The sequence below is a fragment of the Amphiura filiformis genome, chromosome 2, assembly GCF_039555335.1.
Source record: "Amphiura filiformis chromosome 2, Afil_fr2py, whole genome shotgun sequence".
Taxonomy (NCBI): domain Eukaryota; kingdom Metazoa; phylum Echinodermata; class Ophiuroidea; order Amphilepidida; family Amphiuridae; genus Amphiura; species Amphiura filiformis.
Genome location: NC_092629.1, coordinates 64,381,304 through 64,397,674, shown reverse-complemented (window position 1 = coordinate 64,397,674; position 16,371 = coordinate 64,381,304). Strand labels below are relative to the sequence as shown.

Genomic DNA, 16,371 nt, shown 5'->3' with positions numbered 1-16,371 from the left:
TAAATGTTGTCGTTTTAATTGTGTTTGGGCGACGAAAAAAAGAAAGAAAATGCTCTCTGAGTGGACGGGCCATTCAGGTAGGGTCTGTCGGGGTTTCTTATTTCTTGCCAAATTTATGCCGGTCGGGCCCGTACAACAGGGTTTCTCTTTTCGTCGCCTTATCTTTGTTTAAAATTATTATGATTGAAATGGTATAAACGTACTTCTAGAAATGTTGATGTAAACTCAACCCAGAAAGTATCGAAACGATTATAGATGGTCAGATATATCGGGAACTGAAATACATAGTAAAAACTTATTTAATGTATATAAAGCGAAGCGAAGCTTTCTCTTGCGCATTTTGATACCTCTTTTGTTGCTCTACGATATCATTTGGTCGAGTTATGGGTGCTTGAGTGGCTTCAAGTCGGATTTTGAAAGTTGCACTTAGCTCCTATTCAAGCCAAGTGCGTTCGTCGTGTACACACACACACACCCACACACACAAATCAAGACAAAGGACATCGATGTGCCTATACTTAACCATGAACTTTGCTTTATTTTACTCCTTCGACTTCCAACTTCAATACTTGCTACCCCTTACTTTATCTCTGACTTATCTCATGAACACTCTCTGTTGACATATCAATACGTGGTGTGCCCACCATCACTGTCTATCACTGCCTGGATTCGTCGTCGCATGCTCTGAACAAGATGTCTTATCTTTCCTTGGTCAATGTCTCGCCATTTTCTGAGCAGGATGCGCCGAAGGCCTTCTAAGGTGGTGTCAGGCTTTATTGCCCTGTTAGCTTTCCTCTTAAGAGTATCCCACAAATGTTCTAGTGGATTAAGGGAGGTGGAATGGGCGTGGTCCAAGACCCCTCAATAAAATTTTCCAAAAAATTTTTTTTGCCATATTTTGTTTAAGAAAATCATAAGCTATCAGGTCAGCCAGATAAAGTTAAAAATTTCCTTTTCAAAATGCGAATTTGAGGGAATTTCATCTCTTTCAATTTAAAACGATTTATGGCAGCGTTGACTTGCTATACATGCCGTAACCAGTTTGGTTTACGACTGGTGGGAGACTAATCAACGAATCAGCTGATCAGCTGGATTGGTATATATATGTACACACATGCGAAGAAGAATTCCAGTCATCTTATTCTTTCTAGTGAATTTTTTATCCACTAATATTACTTTTACTGATATCCTGGCATGCCTGGAGAAAGAAAGAGGCGTCGTTAGCAGCTATCACCTATATTAAGTAAGTACTTCAGTCTAAAAATAACAAGCGGTTAAAGACAGCATTGCGTCCTATTATTATTACATTGGATTATAGAGGATTATCTGAAGTAAAATGATTGCTAAAGTTCAAGCAACAGCAGCACCGTTATAATCAATAATTACAACTTTACACATAGGCAGCATTGCGGCCAGTGACATACCTACACACACAGCTAATACTAGAATTTTATTTATTTATTTTTCAAGTAAAACTATAGAGTTACATAGAGTAGTATAGTATTACTTTTTTTTTAAATTTTAGGCCTATTACTTTGTTATATGTACCGTATATGTTTATAATACTGATTAAGGAATGATAAATACCGAATTGGGTGCAACTCTACTTGTTATTTTAATATTTATTCATCTATTTATTTGTTATTTTAAATTTATTTATTATTCTTATAATAGTAAAAAAATAGATAGATTTTATTTAAATTTATTTTACTGTTTGTTTATTATTTCACTTGCTCATTTTTAATTTGTAATTTAGATCTTTTCATTTCAACATGTTCAATGGTGTTATTTTAATATTGATAAAATATATTAATTAAAATAATATAGGCCTATATATTTAATTTATTTCTTTTATTTTAGGTATCATTACTTATTCACTTGTGAGGGGAGGTTACTTATATTTATTTATCTATTTATTTGTTTATTTAATTATTTCACTCATTCATTTTTTTCTTTTCTATCTAAATAATAGACCTATTTAAAAAACAAACTCATGTTAAATTCTTCATGTCAACATACCCAAAGTATGCCTGTATAGTTATTGATTCCTATCACTATCAATATTACACATCAATAAGATTTAAATTAGCTGTTTGGACTTGACAGAAAATGTTGTGGTAGTCATATAATCCTCTATAATCCAATTCAATAACAATAGGACGCAATGCTGTCTTTAACCGCTTGTTAAAAATATGTGTGACGTGTGTTTAGTAACTTAGCCCGGGTAACAACATGGGTAAGCTTAAAGTAAACATGATAAAGATATTTAGCATTCTCTCGGTCGGGGCTGTTCCCGGGCATGCCGGGGACTGTTCTATCTATTGCACTATACCTACTTCTGACGTAGGGGCTGTGCAATAATTATACAAATTGTACAAAATAAGCACCCCCCTAATGCCCTATAAAAATTCCTGGCGGTAAAATGGGGGTGCCAAGAATTTTTATCGAGCCGAAAGGGGTGGGGCAAGCAATTTTTGGCAAGCCGAGCCGAGGGGGGGAGCAAGTGATTTTTGGCACACATGGGTGCCTTGCTCCAAGTTGCTCGAGAAGAGATAGCCAAGAATTTGTTCACCGATAGCTTCACATTCTATAGGTATGCCAGGCAAACACATTTGCTAGTCAGCCAAATTCGCCGACAATGTCAATGCATTTTTACATAGAAATTTAAAACTTGTGCCCGAAGAAAGAAACCTACATAAATATGTTTTCTATACTTCACTTGACCCAAATATATGATTTTTTTATGGTGATAAGTCACTCGCACATGGAATTTTAGAGGGATTTTGATAGCAGTTCCATTAAAAAAAGCTGCTATCATAATGAGACTAAGATCTAGAAACACCCCTGAAATGCCGTTTTGGGGAATTTTGCTAGCTGAATCTTTTTGACATTGTTTGATGAAAGTCAATCTTTGACAAGATGTAACTTTGCTACGGAAAGTGCTATGAAAAAAAGGTTTTCAGTTTTGGCTTTGTTTACTCAAGGGCTTTAATTTGATATATAAAATGATGCAGTTTGATGGCAAATTTGAATTCACCTAGCATACCTACATTCTAGAGACCATTGCATTCAAAATCTAGTCGGATTCGCTGAAGCATGACACGTACCGTGTAAAGCAATGGAAGTTCAGAAGTAAAATAGTAAATTACACAGCTGATCACGACAGACAATCGCATCAAAAATGTTGCTAAAATTAAACTTTAGCAAAATTTTAGACTGTTCAAAATAGGCAAATCTTGCTCAAAAGATACCGTACTGTAGTTGACTCATCAAAATAACTTTCATCCAAATTTCAACATTTAAACAGAATAAATATAACAAAAGATTGCACCGCTGTCCCACCGAAAAACATTTTAGCAATGCACTCTAGCATCGAATGCGTAACTATCGTGTGCAAAAAAAATTTGAAATTCGAAGCTAGAGTTATCAAGTAAGGGGGCGCCTTTTAAATAAAACACTCTAAAATGGCTTTATAAAGGAAAACAGTTACGGAAACACTTTGCCAATTTCCTGCTCGCTGCGTTCACAACAAGTATCATGTAGATTAGGCTTCCTCAAATATGTTGAAGTGCCACATGAAATAAAAGAAAACAGCAAAGTGCCACTCAATGGCTGCTTTAGCACCTGGGGTGGGGGAGCCAGAGGGGTGTCCCCCCTGTGAAGCTATCGATTTAAAAAAATTTGAGGTGCAAATGACGCCATTTGGTGCAATATTTTGTACTATTTTAGCTGTTGGTAGAGGACATAAAAAAGGGCAGAATGGCAGTCAGGAAGGGCATATTTTACCTGTATCAAATTTCGTGTCAATAAAATACATCATATAAAAAATTCGATATATACATCATGCATTATCTATAGTATATTCCTTTGCTAAATCGTAAATAAAAAATTGAAATGTAGAATATTGGAGATATTCCTGCTGGATGAAGTTTGATCAAGGCATTTTATTTTATTTTTATTTTATCCATTCTGAGGGATAAATCACAAATAGTACCACAAATAGTCTTGGAAGCTACAATCAAGGAATTTAATAGTTGGTACACCTTGACAATATGTTGGAACTCTTCATTGCCGCTCTGAGAGTTAAGTGAAATTAGTATAACTATGTTTGATGAGAAGTACATACCTTCTCCTTTCCTCTTCCCTCCCCATTCCCCTCAATCAATGTTGGGGAGACTGGAGAGCCCAATGGAAAAAGTGCTTTCATCAACATTGAACTGGGGGAGAGGGGTGGCGATTTACATTTAGTATGCCCGAGTGTACCAACATTAATTTCTTTGGTTGTAGGGCTTAGGCAGCCAGCAAATGTTACACACCCAAATTTGTACACGTCCAGTTTTTGCCCACATGGCCTATACTTTGTACACAAATGTTTAAATTTACACACCCAGTTTTTTCAATTTACACACCCAAACCTTCAAATCTTGCCTAAGACCCTGCAAAGTGATCCATGGATGTTCTTTAATAAAATTATTTTTTATGTGCAAATGCCCCCTGCCCCTAGTAGTGCCACCACTGTTTAGAACTGAGGTATACTTTTATTTAGACATTTGATGAATTTAGTTGTACAGCTGTCTTTCAAAAGTTTCTTTAAGGGTGGTTATTAGGAGAAGGGAACTAATTATGGTGAATACAGTACCTGTAGGCTACTTGTGTGACGTTGACAGCTAAATAAATTTGAGCCAATTCATTCAATCTCCATGAACTTTGCCAGTAAGTGTTATAATTATACTGAACTGTTTTACTACTTCCAGATGGTGGAGCTTACTCCAGGCATGGCAGTGTTTGTGTTTCCAAGTACACTGGATATGGAGAAGACATTTGAAAAACTATGTAGAAGATTGATGGATGATTTTTACAGTGGGGCAGAACAGGATTAGATGTGATCAAACAAGACCATGAATGACACACACCAGCCATTGTTGGTAAGAACAGCTATTCCCGTATATATGTTTCTTTTCATGTTGCCTGGTGTAGCTAGGGGGTTGTGCACCAAGGGCAAGGATACAAAATGGATGTGCCCCAAAGCTGTGAAAGTACCAACTTGTCAAAATTATCACTTGGTCATTTTGTGAAATGCAGTTACACAAATATCTAGAAACAAAATCAGTGGCTCCAGAATAGGGTACATCTCGTTCCCCCCATCACCTCATGTCACACAAATTTCTTGTCCCCATTGCAAATTTAAAATTATTCCAAAGTCGTTTTGGGGGTCAATAGCCATACCATATGCATAAGGCAGCTATTTTATTCATGCATTGTGTACATTACAAATGACTGCTGTACTAGTAACTTAGTCCTTACTACTATCAATGAATAAAAGATGATCAAAATAACAGTCTTACTCAAAAAATAACAAGGCCAAGTTTATGTAAACAAAATTGGCTGCCATTTGCTGTCTTTACTGTGTAATTGTGAATACATAACGTTACTGTTTTTGTGCCAACTTTGACCTGTTAGGCTGATACTACTACAGAAGAGTGATCGCACATTTGCACATTTATAGACCTTGCTCAATTTGATGAGACAGCAGTCACAGCACCCAATATGTTAAAAGAATGGAGGCTGAGGTTCTTCAAATCTTCAGATGGGAGTTCTCAGCAGAGGTGGTTTATATCGTGAAGTTGTGGATAGGTAGTGGTGAGCAAACTCAGAAGTTTAAAATTCTAGAGCATTGTAGATGCTAGGCCAGATGAAAGGCAAAGTATGAAGCAGAATGACGTAAATAATCATGACACATATATGCCTTATTGGAACTGGATTTGGGAAACCCTCATCAGTGTCTACAGAAATGACTCCATCTGCAGCCCTTGCTGATCTAGCTGTGCAATGTGCATGATCCTTGGATCACACTTCATATTCCAGAGATAAACAATATGGTCCTGATTTCCTTTCCCCCAGAATGTTGAGACTCTGACGCATACATGTACCAAAGCATCACTCAATGAAATTAATGCCCTCAATATCAATGAGCGTTGAGCATGGAGTAAAACCCAGCTCTGATTTCCTGCGAGTGCCAATCGAAGATATCCAATCTCAAGATTTGAAGAACCTCAGCCCTCTGGCTAGCCCTCTAAGTTTCCTCCCTCATGACCAGCACTTGAATCCTATCACAACTTTTGGGCTTGGCAAGTCCATGATCAGGGATGTAGCTACAGTGGGCGGTGGTGGGCGGTAGAGCCCACCAATCGGTTTTGGAGCCTATCACTCGGCTCCAATTTTAGCATTGGAGTCCACCACTCAGAGGCCAAAATTGCAGCATTTTATTGAATTAGTTAAGAATTTGGTCTATTTTGGCAAACAATTTCCACCTGGGAACCAAGGGAGAACAATGCCAGTGCATTGATTGGTCACCCCAGGTTAAATAATTAATTAATCCTGTCCATGATATGACCATCACAGACTGTGGCTGCTTATAATCATGTGTTTTAAGTTGAACAATCAAACTCGGGTTGTGCCTCCGAGCTCGTATGGCGAGACAAGGCTGTTTGGCGGTTCGTAGACTGAGCCCAAGTTCAATTTTTCAGCATACGCACAGTCATTAATAGCTGTAATCTGTGGCCCTCACTGACTTCATGAGCCCAAAAATAGTTCAAGCAGGGAGGAAATCTTAGAAGGCCTTGAACAAGGCTACCCTCGAGCTCATCAGGCCTGTGTGTGTTGTCTCATCAAATTGAGCAAGGTCTAGATGCAAGTGTGTGATCTCAAGTCTTTAGTATTATCTGCCTAACAGGTCAAAGTTTATAGCACAAATAGGAAAGTTATGAATATTTTAGCAATTTCACAATTACACAGTAAAGACAGCACAAGGCAGCCATTTGTGTTTACATAAACTTGGTCTTTGTAGATAGCTCCCTTATGTTTAATTTTGAGACAAGTATGCTTTTTTAACATCTTTATTCATTAATAGTCCTAACTGCATGAACTAAAATGCATAAGGCAGCAATAATTTCTAACATTAACATTAGGGTATGGTCATTGACCAACAATTTCAGCATCACGGAGGCCCCTATTATGATTTTGGAATAATTTTAAATTTGGTATGCAGTAATATATTGACCAATGGCATGTTTTGAGACTAGGGACAAGAAATTTGCTTGACAAGAGGGGCATGAGATGCACCTTACTCCAGAACCAGGGAAAGGTTGGGACTGGGGTGGCACCCAACATACAAAATATGGCCGGTCAGTCGGCCATTGGCATGTAACTTTTGGCCTGGCCGGAAATTTTCTGACTGGCATCTAGTTGGCTGGCCGGTAACTTTTTTAAAAGGTCAAGCCTGGCTGGCCTGTAACTTTTTGAGGCATATTTCGAACACTGGTGGCACCCCCAATATACGCCACAGTATCGTTGTGATGAAAATGAGATTTTAATATGAAAATTTTAATGTACACAAAATCATATAGATCTACATCATGGTTTGTATTTACACAGTGCACTCAAACTAGCAATTTTGAGTTAAGATGTTGTGTCCCTGAGCCCTTGATTTCTTGTGTATTAGGAGAAGGGAACTAATTATGGTGACAATTAATTGAAGATAATATATACAATGATTTGGTACATTGTAATAGTGTTTTAGGAATGAGAACATTTCAACAGAGATATGTCAATAATAATCGTATTTTTTCTATCCACAGCATACACACTTGCTTCACAACTTGATGTGGATACTGTTACAGAAGCCAAGCGAGCATCTTAAAAATAAGGAATACATTTACCATGTTTACAGGGGTTGCTATCCCACAATAAGAAGATCCAGAAGACATTAATGTGGGCATCATTGTGAATCTTGGAACTCAGTACCCTCCTCAAGCCACGTCAAGCTTCACTATTTTCTTCTTCTTCTTGGATACCGCTTTACGATGATTAAGTTTAGACTTATCAAAATGAACTTCTGGGTGAAGCTTGAACTAATAAAAGCATTCGTATGATTAAGGTTAAACTTGGCTTTCGCTTTCAGGCATTATTATCGTGAACCGATGCATGGTGACAAATTGAACGCATAAATGGTGAGACAATGAAAATCCTTTTGGATGCATGGTGAAGCTTGGCCCAACAGAACACTTTATATAGTGAAAGTTGACTTCAAATTTGTGAGCAAAAAGTAAGCTGATCGAGGTGAAGCTTGACCTCCAATATCAGTTAAGGTGAACAAGGATGAATGCTTCAGGTTGGCTCAAAAGTGCTGAATGACCTTTGCATAAAAGACAATTTTTTGTGCATTTAGGGGGCTGTCATTTTCTTCAGAATGGGGTCATGAATATACTAGGGGTCATACAAATTGTATACCAAAAATAGTGAGGGTCATAATTTTTTACACCAAAAAGGAGGTTATAATTACTACAGTTTCCTTCAAAGAAGAATGGCACTTGTTTACATTTTGAGAGTGGGCACAGTGTAAACACGGTAGTAGGGTTCTGATCAGTGGCGTAACTAGGTTTGGTAGCGCCTGGGGGCAAGAAAAAAAATTTGCGCCCCTACACCCCCCAGAATATCTTAGACGTGGGAAATTTTTTAAACATTTGCGCGCGGGACGCGCAAAATTTTGGACAAATAAGGCCTACCACTAATTAATTTTGGTTACTAGAAGTTGAATATCGGTCTTAAAATGTTCTTTCAATAGATTTTGTGCTGAAAATTTTGACTTTCATCGCTTGGAGGGGCGCGGAATCGATGCTGAATTGGTCAATTTGGTGCCCCCTTAAGGGTAGCGCCCGGGGCACGTTGCCCCCCTCTGCCCCCGGTAGTTACGGCACTGGTTCTGATTGGCTGATTCAATCGTCTGACAAACATAACTACAGACGTGATAATTTGATTGGCCGATTACGCGCCTTAGACATTGGTCTGCACAAACAAAGCTCCTTGTATATGTCGCTCATTAACAGAATAACAGGGCATTCGCGTCAATCTGAGCAAGGGCTGCCGTTCTTCTCTGAAAACGAGTGAAAGGGCGTGTGACTTTAAAAAAATGTGGGTGCCCTACGAGCACATTTACACTTTCCATCACAAATTTTACAATCTTTAGTTACAATGACAAAATAATGTTTCTGTACTGTGCACACCTTTCCATCAAACACACATTTCTTAACTTTTTTGGAAATTTGTCTCTGGTATGCGTACAAAAGGGCGGTCATCAAAATATTCCGCCAAAGATAGGGGGTCACAAAATTTTCAGCCCACGATGGAAGGGGTTCATAAAAATCGACTCTGCTCACTGACATATTCATGACCCCTCACCTTTGTTTCATAACCACTAAGGCCAAATAAAAAAAATAAACATGTTTCACGTCCCTCCCGCTTCCTTTTTGAGGTTTCTTCAATTATATTTTTATTTTTTGAAATTCAGTTACAACTTTTCAAAAAATATGTCTAGGAAGTAGAGATGCTTTCTATAGTCTAAAGGTTTTGTGATAGTTAGAGGGGGCCTATCTCTCAGAACAACAAATAAAAACTAAGAGGCCTCCTCCTTTTTCCAAGCATTATTGTATACGCTAAAACAGCTCTAATTATGGGTATTTACACTGATTTTGCGATAAAAAATACAAAATAAAAAGGCCCCTCTTCCTCCTTTTTTTCAAAAACCCGGACGTGAAATATGTTTATTTTTTACTTGGCCTAAGGTGTAGGACATTTTTTGTTTTAGCTATAGCCCCACTCCAGACGTATTTTTAATTGGACTTGCTCAAGTGGCATTTTCTATTTTATTACACAATTTGTTGCCATTTTTATGAACTTGTAAGTTCTTAAAATAGCCTAAAATGAGGCTATAGCATCCATAATTAACAGCCTTCTCTAATATTAATCTCCATAGACTTTACATGTAAAATGAAAAGGTCCATAAAAAAGAACGGTAACAAATTGTGTACTAAAATTTGCACAAAATGCTAATTGAGCAAGCACAAATGCAATGCACTAGTTTTCGTGAGGGGCTATACGAAATATTTTTTATGTATTGTATATATATGGTCTTTTTAAAAATAAAATGTCCATCTGAAACATAGGTGCCCTCCCTGCCCGAAGAAAATAACAGCCCCTTAGCAGCCACATATCCTGGCTATATGCACCTGGTCAACTTTACAAGCAAAAGTTGATGGTAAACTTTTTTGTTACACCCTGTATATCCCTTTTCTGTATCTTTTGTGTAGTTAAGTCAATGCTATTGTTGATAGTAAAGTAATTGTGTATTTTTGTATCACACAGAGCATACTGCATATATAGTGTAGCACACTGAGCAAAGTGCATGCTGCTCTCTGCATGTATCATATTAAAAGGGCATTTTGTTTGTATTGCATGGTTTGCATTAACCAATTTTTAAGGAAAAAAAAAAACATGCATTCATAATGATAGTCAGAAATGAGTGAACTATTTTGCATCTGACGCCGGGATCTGACGATCCTGTCAATCCTCACCACAGCCTGTGATATGTTTAACTTTAAAAGCACACAATCAGAGACAATGGCCAATGATGTCTGAACTTTAGGAAGGAAAAGGGCAACTTTTCTAGGAATTGTTTTCTAGCATTAGTTTCCTATTACTAAGCCCTAACTTTTTAGAGAGTTTGTATGTTTAAAGGTAAAAAACTAACCATAGGGCATGCTGTTTCCCGATGGGTTAGAAATTTCAATCATCAAGAAAAAATGTATACAAACAAACTGTTTCTGAGTTTGATTGACAGGTGAACTAGGCCTACATTGTAGTATCTTTAAGGGGGTACTACACCCCTGTCCAATTTTGTGCCTATATTTGCATTTTTCTCAAAAATTATAGCGCATTGGTGACAAGTAAGATGTGTATATTATAGGGGCAAAGACTACAACTACTTTACTGAAAATTCAGCAACTCAAAGCAAGTAGTTATTGATTTATTGATCAAATATTGGTTTTCCCTCATTTTTGACTGTAACTCCACAACTATTGTCTGTGCTGAAATAAAATTTCCAGTGCAGTAGTTGTAGTCCTTACCCCTATAATATACATATCTTGCTTGTCCCCAATGCGCTATAATTTTTGAGAAAAATGCAAAAATGGGCACAAAATTGGGCAGGGGTGTAGTACCCCCTTAAAGGAAGTCTCTGGCAATCACAACATTATGCCTTATATGTAAAAAAATAACTATCAAGCACGAATCACAATGTTTTATTTAAAACAAACTCATCGTGACTATAAAAGCGATTAAAAACACCCGTCTCTCAACGGGCGACATTCAAAATTCCTGGGCGCTGAAATTGTCGAGTGTAATGACAATTGAGTACTGGTACAAATAACCATTATGTCATTGCACTTAGACAGATTCAGCGCAGGAATTTTGAATATCGCGTGTTGAGAGCCGACTGTTTTTATTCGTTTTTATAGTCAATATGAGTTTGTTTTAAATAAACCATGCGATTCATGCTTCATAATTATTTTTCTAACATAAAAGGCACAATGCTATGATTGCCGGAGACTCTGATTTTATACATCATTTTGTGCATATTGGCATATGTGAAATTTATTAAGTTATTTTTTTTGTTAATAAGGCCGATATCAAAAAAATTAAAAAAACTGTTTCTAGAATGTCGTCTCAAGATAAAAAAAGTATTTTTGTGTTATGATGTAGCAACAAAGGAATATTCTGTCCCAAGAGGTATAGGCAGTAGTATTAACTTCAAGATCATTCATCCATGGTAGAAATATCATGCGATGAAATTTGACCAGCCTCCTTTAATGTTACTTACACCTAAACCTTGATGTACATTATAAATTGAAGGCTTTAAGGTGGTATGGTACTACGCCCCTTGATAAATTTTGTGACTAATTTTGCATTTTTCTTTAAAAATTACTACACTCTGGTAACAAAAGTTATGTATAATACTTCACTGACATTTCAGTGATTGAAGACAAGTGGTTCATTATATAAAGAAATGAGGTACATTCTAGCGGTACCTCTTTTCTTATCGTCAATAACATACCGCTTGTCTTGAGTCACTTAAATTACAGTGTAGTAACTGGATTCCTTGCCCCTATAATATACATAACTTTTAATTGTTACCAATGTGTTATTACTTATAGAGAAAAATGCAAAAATAATCGCAAATTTATCAAGGGGTGTAGTACCACCTAGGTTTTGCCCGTAATGGGCATTTTTCAGTTGTTTGTTTCTTTGTGAAAAGGCAAAACTCTAATCATTCATAATTTTTAAGTGCAAGTATTGTATTCAACCAAATAGCTCTTTGGGTGCTTACACAAGACAAGCGGTTTGATACTTGTGATAGAAAATGAGGTACATGTACCGCTAGGATGTACCTCATTTCCTATCATATTTACTGAACCGCTTGTCTTGATTCACTGAAATTTCAGTATAGTAATTGGATTCCTTGCCCCAATAATATACATAACTTTTGTTACCAGTATATGTTATTAATTTTTGAGAAAAATGCAAAAATAGTCACAAATTTACCACAGAGGTGTAGTACCCCCTTAAATGGGCTATGATCAAGTTTGAAAGTTCAATGACCTTTTCCCACTGAATGCAAGGTGTTGTTGAAATGGCTCCATAGCCTAGATTAATAGTGCTATTTCTCAGCCAAATATGGCAACTTGTAGTGCATATGAACTGAAATCATTGGATTTTGAAATGTTTGCAAGCTCCGAGACATAGCATTTTTTTGGAAAATGGCATCAAGGATGTATTAAATTCATATTGTTTCGATATCTACGCCCGGCCCCCCAACTCAACACAAAAGTTGACAACCATGAGAGTTACCAAATTGCGTGGAAAAGGGGTTATTTTTTTACCAGTAGCAAGGACCTTGAAATTGGCCAAATTTCGTGAAATTTGACAGTGAAATTAGCATAATAGGGGTATCTAATTTGCACTGTCCGCGATATTTTGATAAAAAGTAATTGAGAAAATCCAGAAATTTTATGTCAATATTTAGTGTCATTGATAAGGGGTGTTTGAAATTCTAATCATTGAAAGCGGATGTTTGAAATTCTAGTCATTTAAAACCGCAAAAAAGGGGTTGTTTTGGCCATATTTCGTCCTCGATTTTGCATGAAAAAGGGGGTAATTTGATGAAAATCATTGCAAAAGGGGCTTTTGAAAGATTTGGTAACTCTCATGGTTGTCAACTTTTGTGTTGAGTTGGGGCCGGGTATCTACGCTAGTCCTGTGGTGAGTCTGTTGACATGATAAAACAATATAAAAACTTGATCTCGAATTCGAAGCGATTAACTGAAACACTTCCGGGGAAGCAATTCAACAAATGGGGACGCTTTATAGTTATATATTTAGTAAGTTGTTATTCGGCACTCTGTCATGTTATAACAGTATGATATACTAGTAATACAATACAAGTGGCAAATGATGTCAGTAATTTATATTCAACAAACACATTTATTACAAATGGAGATAACTTTATTTAGCAAATAAAAGATATTAATGATTAAGTACAAACTTGTGATAAAGTGTGTTTTTCATTGTTATTATTCAAACACATTGTTATACACCAAATGGGCTATTCAGTTGAAATCCATACACCCCTATGGAATACATGACCTTAATCTTTGACACAGGTGATGTAGATTTCAAGTGGAGTCACCCATTCAGGTAACCACAATTGAAATTCACACTCCCTGGGAGATTAAGGTCATATCTTCATATTGGGCTATTCCAGTTACAATCCTTCCACAGGGGGAGTATGTTTTTCAAATGTAATTGGTCAGGGTTAATTATTTTTAAACCCATACACCCCCTGCATTATGGCTTTACCTATAGACCACTTGACATCAATGTTTATCAACAAAGGCGAGGGATTGGTCTTTCGATTTGCTCGAACGAACCGCTTTACAGTTCAATGGCTTTCTTGTACCATATGAAATGTGGTGGGAGATTTAAAATACACACGCCCTGAGCAAACTACGATGCGCACGCACAATGCAGGGCAAAGAACAATGGAAAGTGCCATAATGCATGCGCATACTGCCGGGTAATGACGTCACATGTCAAGTGGTCTATATCTTCCATAGATGGAGTGAGTATTTCAAATGGAAGTTACCCAACTGTCTATTCTATTCGAAAACTCATACTCCATCTGTGGAAGACTTTGGCTAAATCTTCCACAGGGGTAGTGTGGATTTAAACTGGAATAGCCCAATGACCAAGTGGATGGTGGGAATATTGGCTGCTCATGATAGAAAGTGTGCAAATTATTACCCCAAGGTGATCTGGAGAGTATATGTCTACTATTTTCCAAGACTGAAGGTAGAAGGAAAATAGTAGGCCTACATTCTTGAGTCACTGAGGGGGTAATGGAATTCAGCATTCCCTGAATACAGATCAGTCAAGAAGACGATATCAAGGTTACGATGTTGGTAAGGGGCGCCGGCGCACCATTAGATTTCAGGGGGGCATGGGAGTTTTTGAAAAAAAAAAACTTCGCCCACTAGTGAGACGAAAAAAAAAACTTCACCCGCTAGTGAGACGAAAAAAAACAATTTTGCCTCACTGATGAGTAAAAAAAAATTCCCCAACCAACTTTGTATAAAAGTATACATTAAAATTGAAAAAAAAAATATCTAGCCTTTGGAGGCGAAAAAAAAAAAATGAAACTACACAAATGAAAACCCATGATTCCTTTATTATTATATTATAGGTCATACACACATGTAGCTGGTTTTAATAGCAAAACAAAAATCTACCAGAACTTTTCTTTCTGAAAAAATGCTTTTTGGGAGGCCTATCCATGTATGTGAACCACAGACATTGGTTAGAGATCAGTGGGGTAATCTCCCGGGTAATGTACTATCCAGCGCCATAAAAATTTAAAAATATCTAGGACCCATTTTTTATTTTTTGAATTCAAGTTTTTAAATATTAATAATTTAAAACAAAATTTTGGCCCAAGAATTTTTTGTTACAATGTACGAAAAAGAAGTGGGCCAAAAACTGTTATTTTTGGGATTTTGGGCGAAAAATGGCATTTTGGGCCTCACAGATGAACTTATCAAGTCTTTGCCATTCTAAATATGTATACTTTTATATACTTTAGACCAACAATTTAGAGGCCCGAAAGTTTCCATAATTCCAGGTTTCAGACCAATCTTAAGGGGGTATTACACCCCTGCCCAATTTTGTGCCTATTTTTGCATTTTTTCTTACAAATTATAGTGCATTGGTGACAAGTAAGATATGTATATTATAGGGGCAAGGACTACAACTACTGCACTGAAAATTCAGCAACTCAAGGAAAATAGTTATTGATTTATTGATCAAATATTGGTTTTCCCTCATTTTTGACTGTAAATCCACAACTGTTGTCGGTGCTGAAATAAAATTTCCAGTGCATTAGTTGTAGTCCTTGCCCCTATAATATACATATCTTACTTGTCCCTAATGCGCTATAATTTTTTATAAAAAATGCAAAAATAGGCACAAAATTTGGCAGGGGTGAAGTACCCCCTTAAAGTTGGACGTTTGAAATTGTAAGTGCAAAGTGTAATGTGTACAAAATCTTGAAAACGTACATGTTCATTTAAAAATGATTTGATATACCTGAGAATTATTTTCATCTTGTAGCGATAGACAACAAAAATATACCCTTCAAATATGAGAATGAAGTTCAATGAACCATGTTATTATATAGCCATAGCTAGTGGGGGGGGGGGCCCAGGTGGGGGCACGAGTCAGTGGTAATAAGAAGTATTTACTAGGGAAAATAATGGAGGAGAAAATATTTGGTCCACCCCTCTCACTTTGGTCAACAATTAAGTGAAATTGAGACACATCTTTAAAAAAAAACCTCTGGGCAATGTGTTCCCAGCAAGCACAAAAATGTTCTTAAAACGTTTATTCAATACGTTTTAACTAAGGTAACACTATTATATAGATTTTTTTTCTAATCTAAAAGTCCATGCTCTCCTGATTACAAAACTGAAATTTTGATTTTAATCGGACATTCGGTTCTCAAGATATGGTCTGTCAAAATGGTACAAAACCAACAAATTGGCAACAACTTTCTTTTTATAATTTTCTTTATTTTTGGCATGAAGTGTTGTCAGGTAATTTTTCATTATCTATGCATGAATTATGCAAAGTAAAGTTTTCAGATACAATTATAAGAGGTATGGTAGTACTGAAACTTGGTACATGGGCTATACACATAAAATGCAACAAACCTATGGATGTATTTGGCAAATTTCCATAATTTGCATAAAAATAATTAGGACCCTAATCAACTTTTCTAATTAGTGGCCCTCATTGATTATGCAAATTGAAATTTGTCAAATGCAACCGTAATTTTGTAGCACCTTGTGCGTACTACCCATGTAACATGCCTCAGTACCTGCGGAATACTACCCTTTTTACATGTTTTTATTATTGCGGATGGTGTAC

The 16,371-nt window shown here is 36.7% G+C and overlaps 1 long non-coding RNA gene across 1 annotated transcript; it reads left to right on the top strand.

Moving 5' to 3' along the window:
- Positions 1-1,161: 1,161 nt before the first annotated feature.
- LOC140146532 (uncharacterized) lies at positions 1,162-9,292 on the top strand. Its single transcript, XR_011858256.1, has 3 exons — positions 1,162-1,243; positions 4,755-4,925; positions 7,638-9,292. It is a non-coding gene; the product is annotated as an uncharacterized lncRNA (long non-coding RNA).
- The last annotated feature ends 7,079 nt before the right edge of the window (positions 9,293-16,371 follow it).